This window comes from Triturus cristatus, chromosome 1_2 (genome assembly GCF_964204655.1).
Source record: "Triturus cristatus chromosome 1_2, aTriCri1.1, whole genome shotgun sequence".
In the NCBI taxonomy this organism is placed as follows: domain Eukaryota; kingdom Metazoa; phylum Chordata; class Amphibia; order Caudata; family Salamandridae; genus Triturus; species Triturus cristatus.
The window spans coordinates 1,140,403,725-1,140,415,551 of record NC_140580.1 but is presented as its reverse complement, the minus strand read 5'-3'; the positions used below and the strand labels follow the sequence as shown (position 1 = coordinate 1,140,415,551).

Below are 11,827 nucleotides of genomic sequence, written 5' to 3'. Positions count from 1 at the left end.
AGGTTGTATTTTCTAGTCGAAGACGTGTTAATTAATAAATGTAAATGGATCTCAGACTCATACTCATAGAAGTGGATGAAAACCTAACACTTAAAATGCAATTCAGGAAAAAAATGAAATCTTGCTACTAGGAAAAGCGAACACTTTCTCCCCTAGCCTATGGTGGCCGTCAAACTGAGCATCAATCTGCAGTTGTACAAGTCAATTAATTAATTCTTCTTTTCACTTCAGTTGATGAATCCAGGGGTGGGAATGCGTTAATGTCTGTCCCCTGCACAGACTAACACTTGTCGCCATGTGAAGTTAAAGACACACACATATGTTTCTTTGTTTATTTCTCCTTTTTTATTACATACTCAACGCCATCACTTGTTAAGCGTCCTGCTTCCTCCCGCATCATCAGATATTGTCAGCTATGTGATGTCACCACATGGGTCACATTTCACTCATGGCAGTATTAAGTATTATACTCATCATAACTCTACAATTAGCTTTTATGGTTGTATGCAAAATCTATCTCTGCTTAAAATATTTTCTACATTGTCTATTTATTGGTTATTTGTGTTAAAAACAGTGATTGTATGACCATTGTACCACCCTAAAAAATTAGAATCAGAGACTCTTATAAAATAAGAATTGCAGTCTCTGAATTAGAAAAAGAAAGTATTGGACAAATAAAGCAGGTTTCAGAGAAATTATAGATTTTAGAAGAGAATGGGAGAATGTGGAAGAGCACAAAGACGACGAGTGTAAAGCCACAGAAATGCAAAATGACAAAAAGAGTCACGAGTGGTTCTGAATGTGAAGTTGTTGAAAGAAAGTTACCATGGAGAGAAGTGCCTAGAATAGCTAATGTGCATGGCCCTAGGAGCAGATGGGATCTTTGGACTTTTAGAAAGAGTTTTCCAAAACTTAGCAACCTAAGAAATGGTTCACTGACGTGGTTAGGATTGTTACTCTTTAAAAAGTGCTTTAGGAAGATTTGGATGCATTATTTTCAATTATTGTGCGTAAGGATTTAATGAATAATAAGTGTAAAAATATTGTAAAGTCGCCAGAGGACAAACCAATTTACAAATCTTCACCAATTGCCATTCAAAAATATACTCAAGTATTTGAGCATTTGAAAGGAAAGGATCCAGCAAAACAGGTTACTTGGTCAAAAATTATGAGATCGACACAAAATGCAGATGAATCAGTTCATGCGTATTATGAGATATTAATACAGATTTACAGGCAACACAGTTGAATGCATGATCCATCAAAAGAAGGAGCGTTGGGGTTTGTTTCAGCTTTTGTGTTGGGTTTAGGTTCGGAGTTGAGTTAATTGATTCGGCAGTGTGAGGTGTTGCCAGGCAAAGTCATTGGATGAAATATTTGTGTATGCAAGCTATTTTAATGATTATTGTGTCTTTGAAAAGAATTTCAATAAAGAGAAGTTGAGACTGGTACAGACTCATTTTTAGGTCGAGCATGGGCAGCGCATGCTGTATTTGAGTGTGGACTTGAAGCCCCGCCCACTCTCCGCCCATATTTGTCATTGGCTTATGTCATTGTCCTTTGTGAATGCTGGCTTCCGATTGGTTAAAAGCTTGTTAGTCCCTCCTTAATACCGTCTTATCTTCATTTGTAACCTTCCATGAGGATTGGCCCTTTTACTTCTGTTGTTACATGGAATGTCTTAGTTAGTCTATCAGCACTATTTTCTTTAATGAGTTTCTCCTACTGCATGCAAGACATGCTTTTCTGCATTCATCGTGCCGTGCCTGCTTTCACTTTCCCAGCAGTACGGAACAATAGCGGCCGCTTCTTTGAAATTAAATAGGTCTCGCATTTACAAGAGTTTGAGCCATATGGCATTGTACATGACAATGCCTTTTATTTATGTGTTAATATTCAAAACAGATAAATAAAAGGCATCGTCATTTACAATGCCAAAAGCTTAAACTCCCGCAAATCGAGACCTATTGCATTTTTAAATGCTTGTTTAAGAAAGGCATTCAGGAGTTTTTCAAGCCCCTGGTTTGCAGGAGGAATTGAAAATACTTCTTGAGGTAAAGGTAGCGGTTTTTATACTGATGCTATTAATGATCAGTTGAAATCTGGAGCTTGTCACGTTTGTGGTAAAGAAGGCCATTGGAAAATAATTTGCACATTTAATCTAAAACAACGTGTAATCGGAACACAAATGATGCTTAAAATGATTCTCATCTAGCAGAGTATGTATGAAGGAACCCCACATGCATTTACCACGCATACCTTTACAATGTAATCAGTACCATCACTGCGACGTTACCAGGTGTTACTTTATCACACAAGTCATTACAACGACTTGCCTTGGGGGTGGGGTGAGGACTCGAGGTGCTCCCTCAATGCCAAACTCGCAGGTTCTCCACCTCATTTAGAGTTGTGAAACCTCAGGATTTCTTATGAGGAGGCGTCTCTGCTGTTGGAAGCCCTTGGCCTAGCAGTCTATCCACTGCACCACCAGGTCACAGCAGCGGTGCGACTTAATAGAACTGTTTTTCACCTCCCGGGACCACTCTGCGCACCAGGACCAAAACATTATAGTGGCCCACTTGTCATTCATGTATGAAGAAAATGCATCTGTTGCACGGGTGGATGCACTTTCAGCAAAGAGATGCCCGGTAGGCACACTCTTATATAACGTTTGCAAAATATATACAAATTGTCCTGGTTGTGATAATATTTGAATTTGATACAGGCAGAGAGAGACAGTGGAGAGCAAAACAGGAGTTGGCAGGAGAAGCAGATAGGCCAAAAGTAGGAGAGCAGAAAAGGCAAAGTAGAGGGCACAAGGATGGGGAGAATGACAAGGAGAGATCCTGCTGACGTTTCTAATGGTTAATGAGAAGTCCAAGCTCTCGCCAACCTTATGGAGTTAGGCATGCTCTGTTTTGGATTTTGACCCAAAATCCTTCCGAAATGGGTACAGCTACACATACTCATCCAAAAAAAAAAAAGATAACAGTGGCATAGCGTTTCGTAGCCCCCTAAAATGTGTACATTTCCATGCGAATTCTGCTGCAGTGGATCTACTTTGATCATGTTTTCCGATGGGGTAATACATTTTGTAGATTAGAAAATGATCTTTTCTTGCATTGACTGAAATCAGTTTCCTAACACGGGGCTGTCCAGTATACATTGAGCAAGTGTGGGAGTTGTTCCAACGAACCGGTTTAAACTTTATTTTGGTAATAGACCATGAAACTCACAGATGAGAAATGAAAATACAGTACATAAGCCCAGTTAAAAAACACAGTTAATAACAAAATGCAACGTTTTAAGAAAAATAATGTGGGCTTACTTAGGTGACAGTAAAACAAATACCATACATCTTAAAACCATAGTATAAAATAATAATTCAAAAGAAATAAATAGAAAGATATTCTCATTTTTTTAAATTACATATACAATTCACACATATACTACAATGAAAATACTGGGCACGCAAGAGGAATGTTTCATTTCGGTATAGTAATGTGACAAAAAATGTATCTCAGCCCTAAAGATTAACGTGGAATGGTTTTGCGCCGGATCGGCCAAACGCTCTCAAAAAACTTTGCGACAAAACCACGATGGTGGACAAATTCTCAGGACAACCCTATACTGGTGCACTTCTAACAAACGTAGAAGGGGGACTATCCAGCGTTTGTGCTGTATCAAGTAAAAAAGGTAAACATCCTATGGTCGTTAGTTTCCTCACACCCATTGCATGATGGGCAGAGGCAACTTCTCCCCGGGCAACGTTTCCATTCAGAGGTAAATGAAGCGAGAGAAAGAGTGCCCAATCTGAACCTTATTTGAAGGGCTTTGGTGGAGGGAGGATCAATCTGGTCCATATAGGTCTCAAAAACCTTAAACCATCTAAAGCGGTCGCTACGGTCATCTGGACTTGGCTGGTTAATCAGCTTAGTCTCACCATGTTCCCAATAAAGAAACTTCAGCTTTTTAATTGAGGAAGATGTGATGGCCGAAGTGTCTACCCAAAACTCTTGCACCCTAATGAGTAAGAGGTCTATTTGATCTAACTCAGCCATGGTACCAAAGCCTTACTTTTTTGTCTACTCAAGATGTTGCCCAGACCCGCCCTATAGTGTGATAGCTCCGGAACAGACCAAAGGCACAGCTGGTAAAGTAGAGGGTTCAGTCGCAACAGAGAAATGATAGGGCGTATACCAAGGTCTTGTCTAAAAATCAAGGGACTGCTCTTTGGTAGTTTAAGTTCCATCCTCAAAAATGTGTTTTCAGCTGTGCCCAACGCATCTATTTTACTATGTCCCCAAAGTTCTGCACCATAGGTAGAAGATGCTGCTGCCTGGACTCTCCAAACTTCCAGAAGTGGAGAGACATGGTGGAAATTAGTCTTACTGGCAAATCTTAGAACAGCAGTGGCCCTATGGTTTAACCTAGGAGACCACTTAAAGACTTGACTGTCCCAAGAGTTGGAAGTGGAGTAGTGAAATTCGAGAACTCTCTCCAATTCCAGCCCCTCTAAAGTTAATGGCCCTACGAAGCCCCTATGGGGATTTATTACCATAAACTTAGTTGTGGATACTTTTATAGTCAGTTCAGAGGAAATACAGAATGAATGGAATCTTAGGAGGATAGTCTGGATACCCAATGGGGTTTTCAACATCAATAGCATGTCATCTGCGAACAGTACCACTGGAATTTTAGTACCCCAAAGCACCGGGTAATAATTGTCACAGCCCATAAGGAAATCACCACAGCTGTTGATAAAAATAAGAAATAAAGTAGGGGCAAGGACGCAGCTGTGCCTGACTCCCCTGCTAATTTCAAAATGGTCAGTAGTTCCCCCGTTTCCTCCCCAGCTGATTTTTGCAAAGTGTTCACAAGGAACTTTCATTGCTAACTTTACCAGACCTCTAAGTCGCAAGGACACTATGTATGGAGTCCTTGACCTTTCTGTTGCAAACCATCGTTTTTCAGTGAGATAGTCCAATGGGTTTAACAGAACTAAATAAAGACATTTTCCTTTTCATTGCACATTAAAGGTTAGGACTGGAAACAAACTTGTTGTGCTGTGGAATCATTTGGCAGCCCAAGTCACTGGTCGCCATGCCACCCTCACTGCCAACTTGAACACTCACTCAGCCGCATTGGCTCCATAGCCACATTGCCACTATCACTAGACACCTTGCCCCATTCAATAGATACCCTCTCTGCCTCACCCACGAGCCACTGCCATTTGCAGATCACTACGCCTTATTCACTAGCCACACTAACACATTCACTGGTCACCCTTTCCGATTTGCTAGCCACCATATCACGTTGACTGATTACCCTGCCCAATTCGCTTGCCGCCCTACCAAATTCAGTGGTCACACTGCTTCTACCCACACTGTTGCTATCACAGATCACTTTGGCCCATTCTCTAGGCACGGTCTTCCTGTGCTAATTACTGTTCTCCTTGCTTCACATTCACATATTTCCGGGTTCAGGCATGCCATGCTCCTCATTGTATGTTAATACGCTTCATCCGTTGTCCTATATTGTAATAGGAGTCACTACCTCAAATTATATAGTAGAATACAACCGTGGGACCATATCAGGCATTCATAGGTGGAAGGCAGGGCATGTCCACCTTACCTTCCCTGCGTCAATCTTGACATACTCCAAGTAGACCAGGGTGAACATGGTTCTCAGCTATGACCCAAACTGCTCAGATTTCGGGTATGATATGGAAGATCTTTCAAAACCCCGGGACATTCTCATCATCACCCCATGCATCTTCAAGCCTCCCGCTGGCCCCAGACGTCAAGTATCCGGGCACCAGATGTACCTCTGCTAGAAACGAACAGTCCTGTGCCCTCCTCTCTGTGTAAGGCATCCCGGTGTGGGAAGTGTCCAAGGGACAAGACTGACTTTTATTGTTTAGTTGGTAAGCATACAGATAGACATTTTTGAAACACAGAAACAACTAATGAATAAGGAAGAATGTGCAAGTGTGTCCTTTAGCTGCTTCAGAGAGACCTGCCGCCTTTTGGCCCTAGACGACCGCTAGGAATCAAAAGCGGATATTATTTTGTGTGGTTTCCACTTCAGAATGTATGGATCTCCGACATTTATTGTCCTCAGTAAGGCGATGGAGGTCAGAGTAAGCTGATAAAAACAACGTTTTTCAGGCTCAAGCCAGAAACATGAGAGGTCCACAGTGGATTTTCAGCAGTGTCGGCAAGAGCCAGTGCGTTCTTTTGGGGGTCTCAGAGTTGAGTTGTGAAAACAGTAGATTTACAGCCATACCTGGGCCATGTCTATGGCACAAGGACCATTGCAACCTCCAATCACATACTCCTCAACAGACCCCAAGCAGGGCTCCATCACCAGTGCTCCACTGCATGGTCTGAGATCTTGGCCGACATGTTAATGTGATCAAGCATTGCCCTGCTGACTAGCGATTTGTATTCTTGTAACTTTATCAAGACAAACACTTTCATCTGTGTAAGAACAGACTGGATGTAAGAGGGAAATTTGATCTCATCCTTTTTAGTAAAGTCTCTCTCCATGTCCAAAGAATTTCTACCCCCAACAGGGTTGACTTTACTGGGAGCAGTTTCATCATCATATTAAGCGTGAAGAAGCAATCTTCTCTCCATCAGTTTGTCCAGTGAGAATGTCCTACATTACACAGGTCAACACTTTCCGTTATAGAATTTAAAATTATTTCGGGCATTAATCCCACCATAAAACAAATAAAAATACAGTACTCAATCATGTTACTGTGAAAGGCTCCCTAACCCTTCATCTATACCCCAAAGGAATAACCCTTCCAAAAAATGTAAAAGTAACAAATATATAATTTAAGTGCAAGAGTTTAACTTGATGTAACACAGCACACTGAGTGCTCCTTGAAAGATGCAGTCCCAGAATGTTCTCGGCTTAAGGCATTTTGTACCCTCGCTTATGATGCCTTTCCCCAGTTCACTTTTCATTTATTTTGAATTTGCGCTCTTTTCTCTGGAATTCTCTCTTGTTTCTGATAACTGCATAGTTCTTCCAAACTTCAATAAAACGCTTCCTCTTGAGGATAGCTGGTGACCCCAGACTATTGTCCCACAGGTACTCTGGGGATAAGATCTTGGTGGGTTTATGGTACAGAAAGTATTTGTTTAAGTAGCTCTCGTCATGCCAGATGGCCTCAATGCCTCTATCTTTGTCTCGCATCATGGCTTTGTGGCACTGGCCGGTGAGTTGAGAGACTTCTCTTACTGAGCCTCCAAAAAAGCCTCCAGCATAATAAAAGTCCCCTTCGTCTCCCGGGATGTAGGCTTCAGACTGCGGCCTACGCTCGTAAGTGAAACGCTGGCGCTGACTCCTATAGAAACCTGGGTGGAGAGTCCCAAACCTTTCGCTCAGTATTTCCACTCCAACGCAGTCGGTGAACTCCATGTCCACGTCCACCGACACAATGTAGTCCACCTCGTTGATGAAGGTCTCCCTGGAGGCATTGTGGATCATCTCCATGCGCCTCATGGTCACATCCTGCCACCTCTTGTACCCCAAGACCTCGATGATGACCAGCCTCCGTCCAGATGCCAGTGTGAACTCGGGTACCTGCTCAGGCCGGTCCGTGAACACATAATAGTTCACTTTGTGCCCCACCATGAAGAACTTCTCTGCTGTCTCAATAAAGTGCTGGAGAAAGACAGTATACCTGAAAAAAGAACAAAAAGATGTAGATAAGCACACAATCAGCAGGTCCTGGGTCCAAAAGGGCACCCACAATAAGTGAGGTGCAATCGTCTCAACAATTTCAAGATTCATTGACTTATTTTCTAGCATCGTAAAAGGTCAAATACAGCTTTATTTAGATGTTTGCACAGTTCCTAACACATGAAACAAATATCTGGCACATGCATCAACAATGCCATTTGCGATTCCTTATTAGCGAAAAATAAGGATTCGCTAATAGGGAATCGCAAAAGGCATTGTTGATGCATGTGCCAGTATGCATGTAGAAATCGCTTAAAAAAATAGCGATTTCTAAACATTCCTTAATTGCGACTCGCAAATTGCGACTTGCAATTAAGGAATACCTCCCCATTCATTCCTATGGGCCTAGAGGCCCATAGGAATAAATGGGAAGACCTTCTCACATTGCAATTCTCAATTAGAGAATCGCAATTTCAAGGGTGTCAGGGTGTCAAAAGGACACCCTGTTGCACCCCTGAAATCTGCATATGAGTACATCTTGCACACACACATGCCCCAAGGGCATGTGTGTGCGTAAAATGGAACTTTGAAAAATGCACTTTAGTGCATTTTTCAACGTTTTTGCTAATTTTTGCAAATTATCATGAAGTTCAACTTCATGGTAATTTTCTCCCCCTATTAGTGCATTGCATTTAAGGAATCTCAATTTGAGATTCCTTAAATGCAATCGCAATTTAAGTAATCGTAATTTAGAGATTACTTAAATTGCGATTTTTGCATTTGGGATGATGCATCCCAAATGCAAAAATACCGGTCTGAGAATCTGCCCGTTTGTGACCGGTTTATGCTTTGATGCATGTGGGCCCTAATTCCTTATGTGCGCATTTTAATATAGTTTCCCTATTGTTATATATATTCACTGAAAAAGCAGAGTCACCTATGACAACATTGAGGGCATTTCTGTGGCGGATACTTGATGTGGCTGGCTTTATGATGCCATCAATACATATCGGTTAAACATTTGTTTAAAGCCGCAGTTAGAGAGTTGTTGTTCACAGACAGTGAATGGAAAAGATGGGCAGCAGCGCCCGCTTCAAGCTTATACAGCTTCATTATTTGCATCGCACTGACATGACCCCTCTCAGATCGGGCCAGCCACATGTGCTCATGTGACGTGGGATCGCCCTCGACCCCAGGTAGGAATGGTCAGGTGTATTGGAGACCCTTTGAGAGGCGACTGGACTCCGTCTTGAGGAAACCATTCAACATTGCCTTTTAGAGGTTTTGCCGCCCCCAAAGAGGCGTAATTGAATGCAACAGAAGATTGCAAATTTAGGACTAGTACTCACTAGATGCTGCATAGCGATTCACTGGATGCACCCTGTGCCCCCCTACCCCGCCCCCCCCCCCCCCACAGATTGCCCAGATGGATAAAAGATATGTGTGAATGGGGGTGGCAGAGGAGAGACATCTGCGTATAGTCCGTACAGATGAAAATGCCGAACGAGATTTGGAGATGTGGGGATTATTGCTGAGTAATTTACAGCCCCCCCGGACAGGTGGCAGCGTGGTCTGATCCCCGTTTACAGACTGGAACCCCAGTCACGCAGATGAGAAGTGGTGGAGGTACCCCTAATAGTCAAGGTAACGCCACTTAACACAGAAGTCACTGGGCCACTGGGCGATGCGGTAGACGGGCTGCTCACCATGGGTAGAATCCCAGAACCTTGGTTTTGGGAGGAAAGGGGGGGTCCCCTTACAGACATAAACACCATCACACTAAGTTTTAGGGGAGGTACACAGGGGATGGGAGCCCGGCATTTCACTTCATTACATAGTACATCATACATTCATTATGAGAAGGATGCGACTCAAAACAAACTGTACAACCACATGTGGCCCTGACGCCAGGGGATATGCAGGAATGCTGCTTGTTAATTGCTGTCCAGTTTTAGATTTTTTCTTTGCAACAGTATTGTATTTACTGATATCTGTATTGCTGTTATTCAGAAGAAAAACAATATAGGGTTTATACACAATGAATGTATGATATACTATGTAACGAAATGAAATGCAGGGCCCCCATCCGCTGTCACCTTCATCATGGCCGCTCACCCCTTCCCAGGGAATTCTCAATGCGCGTTAGATTAACGCCATGGATGGTGATCAGTCAGGCCTTTCATCGAGCGGGACACCTAGCAAATGTGCGGTGTGCTGGTGGCCGGGCTGCATGCCACAGTCATAGCCTGAGCTAGCTGGAGAGCCCGGCAGACCAGTTTTAACTCTTAATCGATACTTGCAGCTTGTGCAGGGCTTCCTCGGCTTTGTTGGTGTCTTTCTTACTAGCCAGGTTCTCCGGGGTCTCTTCACCGCTGTGTCCGGGAATAGGGGGAAGGTGTACTCATCGCCTGCAGCACCTAGGCTAAGCAAAGATTTAAGCTTGGGTGTTGAGGGTCAATGTTCCCGGGTCGTTTAGAAGGGTTCCATAGGGTAGGATGACCCAGAGGCACGGTGCAGCTAGGGTGGTTTACGTGTGCTATCGTCTGGAAGAAAGTATGCATCGCGGGGCCAGGCTCACACTAAAGTGGGCAAAGATCACACACGCCATAAGGGCCAAGGTCTGCACCGATGCTAGAGGCCTTGGGGTCCCACTTCACTTCTGAAACGGCGTTCGTGTCAGATGCGGAAAGGATGTCCGTTGTTATTTATTCGATAGTAGACGAGCCGTTACTTGCGGTGTTTTCCGCGGGCGTTGAGTGTGAGACTCCTGTTGTCATCCATAGTGTCGGTTTGCTGCGGGATGGTTGTTATTGGGGCATAGCCGTGTGGTGGGTCCTTCTTCGGCAGATTGGGGTTAGCCTGACTGTTATCTCCCTGTTTGTCACCTTGGTTTTATGCGGGGGGGTGTCTACAAGCTCCTGTGGTCGGGTCAATTGAATGAGGAGAGCCGTCATCGCTTGGTATATCTGGGCATGCAGGAATGCCAGGCAGGATTCTAGCGAAGGCAGGGAGTGGTACTCGTCGTGTATTGGATATTTGTCTCGCTGGCAGGCCACCATGCAAGGGGACCATGTACCTAGGCACACATCAGGCAGTGCCAGGTTAACAGGGACGACGAGTACTAGAATAGACAGGAGTGGTCCCACCACTGTTGGTCAGATGGGATGCTGACCCCTAAGGTTCAGCGCGCTCAATTACACATCAATTTGGAGGTAGGTCCAGGATGAAAGGGTTGTGCTGAGTGAAGCTCACATCCAAAGCGATTGTGGTAGCCTTCCGAGGGGCACAGCTGGTTGGGCAGTAGGAAACTTTTAAGTACTACCGGGAGCCCCTTCCCTTCTGTCATATCCTGCTCATTGGTTGTTGTAGCAGAGTCTGGGGGGCAGGTTATGTGGCCCAAACTGGTGGGTTTGATGTTTGGTCAGGTCAATCGACCGAGTACAGCAAAGTTTGCTGGATCATCTGGGAAGGTAGGAAGGCCAGGCAAGATTTGAGCGAAATCGCGAAGGCAGGTAGGGTACTCACGGTGTAGGTGATGTATTTTTCATTGGCAGGCTGCCTGGCAGGGAGACATTTTACCTAGGTCACTTACAGCAGAGATGCCCAGTGGAAGAATGTGGGGGCTGCCCAGAACAGGATACTGCACAGGTTGGATGGCGGCAAATTGTGGCTGCACTACTGCAGATGGCAAAGTAAACCTTACTGATTACAGGCGGGGTATGGTGGTGGTTGTGTTCCAACCTTTTCTTTCTAAGGATCACTCCATGTCTGTTTAGCGGTGCTCGTTATCCCATCATTAGCATCTGCTGCAGCGGCTCCACAATCATAGGGATGGGAGGGAGCACTAATCCGGTCAACCACAAGAGCACATTTTGCAGTCAGAGTAGGGGGAATTGAGATTTGATGGCATGGCACCAGTTGCTTCAGTTATGCGCGTTTCCCTTGGCAGTTGTCAGCGAACATTCAGAATGCATTTAGGTGGTTAGCCGGTGTTTTGCCTCCCAGAGGTTTTTTAGCTCAGGCATGGCAAGCATGGGTTAGATCCCTGTGGTTTGCCCTGGGATTCATGTTAACAGGCAGGTCGAGCTGCAGAACTTAGAGGGGCTTGGGTCCGACCTCTGGTTCAGGT

The 11,827-nt window shown here is 44.2% G+C and overlaps 1 pseudogene across 1 annotated transcript; it reads right to left on the bottom strand.

Annotated features, from left to right (window-relative positions):
- Positions 1 to 2,144: 2,144 nt before the first annotated feature.
- LOC146868865 (histo-blood group ABO system transferase pseudogene) lies at positions 2,145 to 7,741 on the bottom strand (annotated as a pseudogene). Its single transcript, XR_014965361.1, has one exon. The product of XR_014965361.1 is annotated as a histo-blood group ABO system transferase pseudogene (transcript).
- Between the last annotated feature and the right edge of the window lie 4,086 nt (positions 7,742 to 11,827).